Source organism: Jaculus jaculus, chromosome 13 (genome assembly GCF_020740685.1).
Source record: "Jaculus jaculus isolate mJacJac1 chromosome 13, mJacJac1.mat.Y.cur, whole genome shotgun sequence".
NCBI classification, from domain to species: domain Eukaryota; kingdom Metazoa; phylum Chordata; class Mammalia; order Rodentia; family Dipodidae; genus Jaculus; species Jaculus jaculus.
In genome coordinates, this window is record NC_059114.1 from 67,883,659 (window position 1) to 67,894,726 (window position 11,068).

The following is an 11,068-nucleotide window of genomic DNA, read 5'->3' on the forward strand; positions in this document are numbered from 1 at the left end:
TTATGAACCAGGTCTTGATAAGTGTAATTCTCAGCAGGTTTGTGGATCACTGTGGGCCCTCTTTTGAAACAAAGAAAAGAAAGATGGGGAGATAGAAAGAATTGATTTCTCTCTATGTTGACAGTCTCATTTTCCCCGGTGGAGTTAACTACACACAAGTGTTGATTGTGGAAGATACTTTAACATATTAAATATAACACTGTGCCTTAATAAGAAAGGAGCAGGTCTAGTAGTTTAAACATACTCATTAAGTAAAATAGATGCTACTATGTGTTTGCAATGCATAATATACCAAAGAGTTATATATCACAGTTACATTTTCTATAACAATCTATGCATTATTTTGACTCCTGGAAAATTTATTATAGTACTGTCAACTAATAAAAGACATTTGTATATCTATGCATGCCAGTTTGTCTATTAGAATGACTGCATATCATTTTTAAAACCCATTCAGCTACTATATAACATGAAACTTAACAAGTTCTCCTTCCCTGTGCTGACAGATTATGTGAAATAAGACCCTCTTTAGTTATAAGACAAGATAGCTAGTTTTATTAGAAAGCAAATTTTCAGTATCTCTCCAAAGTCATCTCTCCATCAGTTGTTCTGAATTTCTATCAGATGAAGAGAAATGGGAGATGGGTTATGAAAAGTATTTTGGGCTTGGATTACAGCTTTGCCCATTCACTTCTATTGTACTATCTTTGATGTCTTGTTTGAATCATCACTGCCCCAAAGATACTCTAACACTCAGAAGCAATCAATAAAATGAACTTATTTTGGTTTTGTTCTTGGTACAGTTTTTATTTTGGTTTTGTTCTTACTGTAGTTTTTCTAGCTATATGGATCCTGACTCATATTTTTTATAGTGACCTCAGAAAATACACTGATCCAACACTGGGGTACCAGAGTATTTTCACTAGAATCTCCTTACCACTGCATCCACAATATACACAAGAGGTGAAAAACTTTCAATTGTATAGTAAGTTCCTCCAAATTGAAATATCCCTTCAGGAAGAGAGCAGGGAGTCAGGTGGTCAGTAAATCGGGAGAACTGAAAGTTAAAAAGTCACAGGACCTCAAGGTGTGGTGGTGCACACTTTTAATCCCAGCACTCGGGAGGTAGAGGTAGGAAGATCACCAAGAGTTCAAGACTACCCTGAGACTACACAGTGAATTCTAAGTCAGCCTGAACTAGAGGTGAGACCCTACCTTGAAACGCCCCCCCCAAAAAAGTCACAGGACCACTCCTCAAAGTTATATGAAGGGGTTAAACAACAGCTTGGAGGGAGGAAAACTCACATTCTCCGAGCTACCTGTAGGTCACGTAATGATCTCCAGAGATGCAGCTTTCATGTCAGGTCACCTATGCTGGTTGGACTTCTCAGCCATACAGCTGCCTTTGAGTCACCCATACTCCTGTAGCAGCCCCTCATTCTGCTCTGTAAGTAACCCTCATAAGCTCATTGGTTCACCAAAAACACCTTTGGTTCAATCAAGCTTTGGTCTTTCTGGGGTGAATAGACATGTCAGGACAGCAACCAACTTAGGGAAAAGCACAAGAGTTAGAGAACTATCTGATGAGATGGTGAATCCATCATGGTAACAATGTGGTCATCCCTGATGGGAAATGAAGATCCAGTCAAGTCTTAGTGTGTTAAGTATAAACATCTCCCAGCAACATTTCCAAAGCTAGCTCCTTAACTTGGTGCCCATTCCTCAAGTATACCTCTTAACATTTTCCAGGAAATCATTTGCATTAAAACAGGATGTTTACAGAAAGTTCCCTTACTTTACCCAGTAAGGCTTTTGAAGTGATAAATATGATAATGTCATGAACTGGGACAGTATCCCCATACCAAGAAATGCTGAGTGTTTCAACTTTCAAGTTCCAACTCACCAGCCTGTCCGCCATTTCTGTTAGCAGGCCTTCATTTATTTTCTTAAAAAAACTTCCACCACAGGTTAAAGATATAAAACATAGTTCTCAATATAGTTTACCAATCTATGTTGGTAAATACCATGCTCTCTATAAATAGTACTCAGTAAAAAATGTGTTTTATCGTTATAGTATTTGTATTCAGTATTTTGAGAGGAATATCTACTAGCTACCTATTTACCTTGTTTTTGAAATAGTTGGGGTTTTTTTTTGTTTTTGTTTTTGTTTTTCTCAAATTGCCTAGGATTCTATGGTATTTTCTTATGTAGGATATCTTGATTTTTGTGCAATATAATTTAACAATCCTTTTATATTTCTATTCAGAAAATGGTCTTCTCATGTTGAATAAGATACATATTTACTCAGCTTTCCTAGTTCTTTGTCATTTGCTTTTGCTTCCATTCCCCTTTCAAAATCTGAATTTTAATGTGAACTTTAGGATTTTCTTAATTAGTAGCCAGTTATCTCAAGACCATCTCTTCAATAACTTACTATTTAAAATTGGACAGGTCAATTTTACCATTTACTACATATCTATGTATAGAAATGCTTGCATAGGGCTGGAGCCATAGTTCAGTGGTTAAAGGTGCTTGCTGACAAAGGCTGATGGCCTGGGTTTGATTCCCCAGTATTCACATACAGCCAGATGCACAAAGTGGTACATGTGTCTGGAGTCTGCTTGCAGTGGCAAGAGGTCAAGGTGCACCTATTCTCTGTGTGTGTCTGTCTGTCTGTCTCCGCTTGCAGGTAAATAAATAAAAATATTTAAACTCCAAGTAAAGCCCAGAGAAATCAGCCTTTCACCCTCCCCATGCCTGTTCTGCTCTCCTGCTTCCATTCCCAGCTCAGAGAGATAGAAGACTCCAGGTAGAGGAGGTGCTCCCCCGATCCTCCCCTTTGCTACTCCTCCCCACTGTAGACTTCCACCAGGGACTCCATGCTTAAAGAACAGGAAAGCTTATGTCTGAATACCACTTGAAGTTTGTGGTTCTTAAACCTGACAAAACTTTTAATTCAGAACTGAGGCTATGTTTGCAAAATAGTCCATAGGATTCACTATGTGAACATAAGTTCAAAAATTCTTAAAAGTTTTTAAGATATCTTTTCCCAGGGAAGAAAAATTTATCCCCACGTGGCTTCAACAGAACATGAGGAACATATCTCATTGTTCTGCCCCTATTTACTCATTTAATTCTCCTCTTTCAACATGGAGGACCAATGATAGGAAATATAAACCATACGTAGAGAAGGTACATGTACAGTGTCTAACTGTGAGAGATGTATGTGTGCATGTTTGTCAAGCTTGCCCTTCTATAAAATTTAAATACATTTTTGGAAGATAAAAATCATGTCAGTTTTTAATTTCAATCCATTTCTGACTTTTAAGATAACTGGCTGGGGTGAGCTTATCTTTCTCTGTGAGAGTCATCCATATGTACAGTGCTCTCTCTCTGTGGTTCCGTCACCTTCACAGGGAGCCAGCACTGTCCTGTGGGCATGTAACCTGGGCATGGCAGCTCATGCTTGTACTTTTAGCGCTCTGGACACTGAAGCAGGAGGATCACTGGAAGTTTGGGGCCAACTTGTGTTATATAGCTAGTCCCAACACCGTTTAGCCTACAGAATGAGATATCTAGGAAAAAATAATGATCTAACATCATAAATATAGATGATATTTGTTTGCACATTAGTCCCATTCCCATACACATATTGTAGAGGTGTGTGAATTCATTTCCTATCCCAGTGACTCTTAAGCCATTGAAAAAATGCATCTGCCTCAGTGACAGAGCACCTCAACAATAAGCAAAGAATGACCTGCAACTTAAATACTATATAAAGTGCTACTAATAATTTAAAAAAAAAAAACAAGCATTAAGGAGCCGGAGACATGGTTAAAGGCACATGTTTGCAAAGACTAATGGCCCTGGTTTGATTTTCCAGTACCCTGTTAAAGCCAGATGCACAATGTGGTGCATCTATCTGGAGTTCATTTGCAGTGGCAAGGGGCCATAGCATGTGTACCCATTCTCTCTCTCTCTCTCTCCTCTCTCTCTCTTTCTCTCTGCTTGAAAATAAATAGTTTTTTAAAAAGTTTTTAAAAAGTCAGAACCTAATAATAGGACTGGAGATGGCTCAGCAGTTAAAGGTGCTTGCTTGCAAAGCCTACCACGCAGGTTCAGTTACCCAACATCCACATAAAGCCAGATGCAAAAGGTGGCTCAAACATACAGTATTTTTTTTTTTTTTTTGCAGTTTTGCTTGAGGAGGGATTGGTCTAAAGCAACATTAACTTTACTTTGAACTCAGTGTCTCTTTTCCTTCTGTTAGTGTCAAAAGCATTTGAATGAGAAGATTCTTCTACAATTGAGGGATGAAAATGTCTTTAAAACCAGTCCTATTTGTGTAGTTGAAATATACAGTGTATATATTTGCTATGTAGCCTTCTAATTTTTCTGATAATCTGTCTTCCTTGTATAAAAATGCACAGACAATATTTATACTGACATTCCCCAAATGTTACTTATAAGATTTTATGGTGGTATAATTTGAATTCATTCTTAAGCTTTATTCTTTGTGCTTTGATTGAAATTGTTTCAATTTTACATAAAGAACTCATGTTTTGGGACAGGGGAGGTTGCTTAGTGGTTAAGGCACTTGCCTGCAAAGCCAAAGGACCTACATTCAATTCCCCAGGACCTACATAAGGTTGCACATGCATCGGGAGTTTGTTTGCTGTGGCTGGATGCCATGGTGTGCTCTCTCTCTCTCCTTCTCTCTCCCTCTCTCTCTCTCTCTCTCTCTCTCTCTCTCATAAAAATATTTTTAAAAATAAAAAGAATTCAGGTTGTTTTTTAAATAATGAAGTCACTGTTTATGGTGGTTTGATTCAGGTGTCTCCCATAAACTTAGGTGTTCTAAATGCTAGGTTCTCAGCTGGTGGCAATTGGGAAACTGGAGTAAAATTGGGAAAGTGGTGCATTGTTGGGCACTGGTTTATGGGTGTTATGGCCAGTTTCCTCTAGCCAGTGTTTGGCACACTTTCTGCTGCTGTTGTCCACCTGATGTTAGCCAAAGGAGATGCCTACCTCTCTGCTCAAGCCATTGTTTTCCCCTGCCATTACGGAATTGCCCCTCAAGTCTACAAGCTAAAAGAAACCCTTTCCTCCCACAAGCTGCTCTTGGTCAGTTGTTTCCTACCAGCAGCAATAATCTAACTGCAACACTGTTTATAAGGCAAAAAAAAAAAAAAAAACTAGAGTCACATTTTTAGATATATATATATATATATATATATATATATATATATATATATATGTATATATATATATATATATATATATATATTATGGTATGGAATAGTCAGTGTAGTTGCAGTGGGAGTCATTTTCTTGTTTTCCTTAAAAACCAAAAGATCAGTGATTAAAATTAATACCTAACCTAACATTGGTCATATTTCTGAGATGGGAAATTATACTCATAACCAGGCTTATGATGCTTTATACACAAAATATTGGGCTTATGGCTTGATGGATTTCCTTAGTTAGATCCAGAGTATTCATAAAGTAGGGCTCCTTGAAAGAAGTTAGGGGTTCTCAAGCCCCATTTAGGAAGTTGGCAAGACCCAGAGAGAATAAAGGATTTTACTGACAGTTTTATTGCCAAGTTAATTGAAGGACAAAGTGTTCTGATTTGCACGCTTGTATCACCTCCAGATCCACATGTTGAAATCCTGTCCCTGTACATGGTGGCACTGAGAGGTGGGACTTTGGAAGGTGATCAGGTGGCGAGGCCGTACGACTCTTATGAACGGAGAACGTATGGAACAGTCCTTCGGCATCTGCAGAGACAGGACACAGCGAGAAGAAGTGAGGAAACGCGCTCCCCCACGTGCTGAATGTGCACCGCCCTGCTGTCCCGCGGCCCTGCCCAGCCTCCAGATCTACCAAGCCAGAGTGCTCCATGACATTTTGATGTTTTGATCATACCAGACAAATGATGCATCAAATTAAAATACTGCACTATCTGAGCATCAAATATTTTATAATCTTCTCACTTTTAATTAAGCCAAAGCTTTTAATAGCCTTAAAACATAAATTCATGGCCGGGGAGATAGCTCAGCCATTAAAGTTGCTTGCTTGCAAAGCCTACTGGGCCTGGATTCAATTCCTCAGTACCCATAAAATGCCAGATGCGCAACATGGCGCATGTATCTGGAGTTCATTTACAGCAGCCAGAGGCCATGGCATGCACTCATTCTTTCTCTCTCAAATAAATCAAAAAGAATCCTTAAGAGAATACAGATTCATAGAAAGGAAATGACTCATGGCAATGTTATGAGAATCATCATGGGGGTGCTGACATAGTGGATGACTTAAATTTCCTTTTTCTTTCCTGATTTTGCTTAGTTGTAGTTTAAAAAATTTCAATAATCACTTTTGTTCATTTAACATATTAAGGGAAAGTATTCTGCAAGTATCATAATCTGGACACTGGGGGAGAAAGCTCAATTAGCTAAGCACTCATCACTCCAAGGTGAGGATATGTGCTTGGATCCTCAGCACCCACGTAAATGCTGAGTGGGCACGGCAGCCTGCCTGTAATCCCAGAGCTCTGGAGACACTCAGATCATCTGATCTCCAGGGCAAGCTAGGTAGCTACACTGGCCCAATCAGCAAGCTGTGAGACTGTCTTAAGAAATAAAGGTGAAAACTGATAGAGCTTGAAGATACCTGATGCCAGAACTGGCCTACACGCTTGTGCACACATGTGCATTCATTCACACATGGGAAAAGTACATTCAGAACCTAGGAAGTTTTTAACGATTTATTTTTTAATTATTTATTCAAGATAGAGAGAGAGTGAGAAAGAGAGAGAGTTGTCACACAGGAACCTCCAGCTACTGCAAACCAACTCCAGATGCATGCCCCGTCTTACATGGGTCCTGGGGAATCAAACTGGGTCTTCTAGCTTTTAAGGCAAGTATACCTTACCTGCTTAGCTATCTCTCCACTCCAGCCCAGAAACTAGGAATTATAACCCTCACCATAAAGTTTATTTTCCTAGAGAAGATTAATGAAGTCATTTTTTTTCTTTATGAACCCATCAGAAATCTGAAAAATAATTGGTAAAATAATTAACTTTTCAAAAACCCCAGCCAGCGCACAGGGACCCTGGAACTGCAGGAAGAGCAGGGCGGAGGAGGACCACACTGGGGAAGGGAAGTCAGCCACCCCCCGCGCAAGGCCTCGGTGGATCAGCTGCAGCTCTGCTACAGCTCCTTGTTTTTCAGCATGAGGGGTAATACTCATCCATTGCTGTGGTGCCCAAGGCTTTCACAATATCCTCTGTCACAGAAAGGAGACCACAGCCATGCTGACTTCAGACACAAACTATTTCGGCAGCAGCAATACCAGGGAAAACAAAGCAGCAGCCAATTCCCAAATAAACTCCTGTGAATGCTTCTTATTAGCTAATTATCCAGGGGAGGTTATGGGAAACCAGAGCAACAATGTTCCAGGGCTTCTGAGCATGCCATTTGCCCTGCTCCAGGCTGAAGAAGACAAGGAGTTGACCTGTCAGAGCAGGTGTGGAATGGGGTCGTCCTCTGACTCGCTCTCAAATATTCCATATATCCCATGATCTGTCTTCCCGGCCACTCTAAGTTAAAGAAAAAGATAATATTTCCAAGCTGCTTGTTTTAGTGGTAGTCATAGCAAATGGCTTTTGCATGTGTAACACTTTCCCAAAGAAAATCTGGATCAAAATCAAGTTAATATTGCTACAGGCCCAGAGAGGCAGAGGTAATGTATAATTCTCCACTCCCTCACTCCCACTGAAACATGCAAAGTGATTAAGAAGAGAGCTCTTCTAAGTATAAATTTATATCCATGGCAAGTCCTCTGCCAATGAACAGTGAGCTTGTACAAATCACTAAGAAAACCTACCAGTTCTTTGGAAAAAAATAGAAGAAAAGAAAGGTATTTTGTGCTCGCTTCGGCAGCACATATACTAAAATTGGAACGATACAGAGAAGATTAGCATGGCCCCTGCGCAAGGATGACACGCAAATTCGTGAAGCGTTCCATATTTAAAAAAGAAAAGAAAAGAAAAGAAAGAAAAGTATTTTGTGAAAACAGAAACATGGGTTAAAAAAAAAGTGTCCTCTGAATAACCTACCAATTCAGAAAATAAAACTGTAGGAGGAGCAATTTGTCAACTTTTTTCAATATGGAATAACATACATACTTTTGTAGGACATGATACACAGAAGTTCTGATGTGAAAATGTAATGGATTCAGCCTTTGGAAAGATTTCTGACAAGATATTTAATATTTTTAATAATGTTTTTCTTTGATCCACAAATTCCTTTTCTGAGAATTCACCATAAAAATATATCTGGTAAAAAGCCGGGCGTGGTGGCGCACGCATTTAATCCCAGCACTCAGGAGGCAAAGGTAGGAAGATTGTGGTGAGTTCAAGGCCACCCTGAGACTACATAGCGAATTCTAGGTCAGCCTGGGCTAGAGTGAGACCCTACCTCAAAAAACACAAAATAAATAAATATCTGCTAACTTGATGGAGTTACTTCATAATTTTATAAGAGTTTAAGTAGCTGCAGTCTAATGAAAACAAATCAAGATCTTACCAGCAAGCCTATACTGAAAACTCAGCCATGCTTTACTAAAACTAGCTTAGTCTAAATGGCTAGTGTACATATGAACTAGAAAATTTAAGTATGCCCAAATCTTTGTGAGATATATATATATATATATATATATATATATATATATATATATATATATTATATTTAGTTTATAAACTATTATATTTGTTCAGGGAAGACAGGGGAGTGAGGGGGAGGCTACAAACCAAGGAGAAGGGACTGGATGCACCCATGTCTTCTGAGAGTCCATGTGGGAGTTAAGCATAGGCCTCGGAATAAAAACGTGAAAAGGGATTTTCTAAAAATTAAAAAATAAAAAGGCCATAATCATAATAATAGAAAAAGAACATCCTCTCCAACTCTGGCAGGCAGGCCACCAGAGTGGGAAGGACGTGGTTTTACAAGCACAGAGACCCCAAGACTCAGGCATGAAGAGATGAACAGCCAAAAAAGGATAGAGAGGGTGCCCGCCATAATTCTCTATATTTTTATTTATTTATTATTAGGTAGAACTTTGTAGGGACACCTAATATGTGGGTATATGGGTATTATCATCTCCCTCCTCCCTGGCCCCTTCTACTGTCGGCTCTCCTCAGTGGGATTGCTGGTATTCACCATGTGGTTGTGAATTATGAGTTATAACAGCAGCAGTCAGTCATGGGGGGGGGGTAGAGCAATGCCTCTGGACATTCCCTTCCACTCTGTGGCTCTTAAATCTTTCCACTCCCTCTTCCTAAAAATTCCCCAAGCCTTGATGGGTGTGTTTTAAGTTTGTTTTACTGTTGAGCTTTCAGCAGCTTCTGGTGCTTTGAGACATGTTGAGTATCCACAGGGTCTGTCTCCATCACCCTGGCACACACTGTCAGGTTCACTGTGGAAGCAGGACTCTTGCTCATCACTCATGCTCCCCTGTGGCTTCACTTGAGCCCTGGCTATTGTTGGCAGTGCGTTTTATCTCCTCAGTTCTCATTGCCTTCTGAAAAAAAAAACAACAGATTTTCCACTGGAGACTTAGGTCAGCATAGGTTCAGCGAGATGATCATTGGTAACTAAGAGAGATTTGGATGAGTGGAGCCTACCTTTTGGTCCATGATCCTGGTCATCACAGGATTCTGACTCGGTTCCCAGTATATATTTTTTAAATAATTAAATATGTTGTGCTAACATAAAATGCTAGTTTGAATATATTAAGTAGTACCCTGTTATACAAACTTTAAGTGGATTGCTAAAGACCAGAAATAAAATAACTATAATTATCTCTGGAGGTGAATGCTGGAGAGCTATGGCAAGAGCAGCAGGAAGAATGAACCTGCCAGCAGACCAGCATCTGAAAAAGCACTGTCCAGACAATGCTATGGTTCCAGGCATATAGCTATCAGGAGGCTAAGTTAACACCAAAAGATGATTTAATAATTTCTTTGAAATTCTGTAAATTTTAAAACTATCTTTGATTAGACAATTCATAAGGAGGTTATCTGGGCAACATTAGCCAACCAAATAGCCATTTGATAGGATTCAACTAAGAGATGTGTCAGGGTGTTAGTCCTTGATTGCTGCCAGATAGAGCACTGTTTTCCAATCTCGGTACAGCATTCTTTCTAAGAAATGTCTATCAAGTATCAGGGAGAGAGAAAGACAGGAGGGAATTCATGCCCAGTATGCAAGCCTGGTCAAAAGCTCTTGTCTAGGGACATAGGCATGGTGGGAACATGGGAGTTACTACTGATGCTATCTTAAATGGTAAGGTTGTCGAACTTCTTCCTAAATATTTACGTTTGTCCCAAAGTTTCTTTCCACTCCAGTCACAGAAGTTTCTTTCCGCACCCAGGAGAGACTAGTTCTGAGATGTACACCTGGCAAAATGGCTAAGAACCAATGACTACTGTGTATACCACAGCCCTAACTGGGACATCTGAACCTCCCCTCCAAGATTCAGGGAACCACATGCATGGAAGAGGGGATGGAAAGAATATAAGAGCCAAAGAATAGAGAGGAATGATATGGAAGGCTGTGTTGTGGATCTATGGCATCATAGGCATGCACACAGAAGCTGTGGTTGGTTTCCTGTGCAAAACCTGTGTACATATCATCATGGATGGAGAAGAGGCAAACAGGACCCCACTCCTCACAGAGTACCTACTAGAAGTTAATACTTGCTGAGTGGTGGAGTCACGGTCTTCAGTGTTGAGGCCTCTGGCAATTTTCCCATACTCCAGTAAATAATGTCCCACTGTGCTAATACAGGCAATCCCAATTTAACTCAGTGGTGGGGGCATGTGTGAACTCACACGCATGCATGCACATGTGCGTGTGAGCATACACACACGTGTAAGAAAGTAGGAAGGGTTTAATTAGAAAGAAGGGGGTTTGTGGGACAGAGTAAGAGAAGGAAATGAGGAATAAATAATATCAAAATACATTATATAAGTATATGAAACTACAAAACTAAGAGTTTGCTGAAG

At 39.7% G+C, this 11,068-nt stretch overlaps 1 non-coding gene across 1 annotated transcript; it reads left to right on the forward strand.

The window, feature by feature from the left end:
- Nucleotides 1–7,927: 7,927 nt before the first annotated feature.
- LOC123454445 lies at nt 7,928–8,034 on the forward strand. Its single transcript, XR_006633395.1, has one exon. It is a non-coding gene; the product is annotated as a U6 spliceosomal RNA (small nuclear RNA).
- Nucleotides 8,035–11,068: the final 3,034 nt, after the last annotated feature.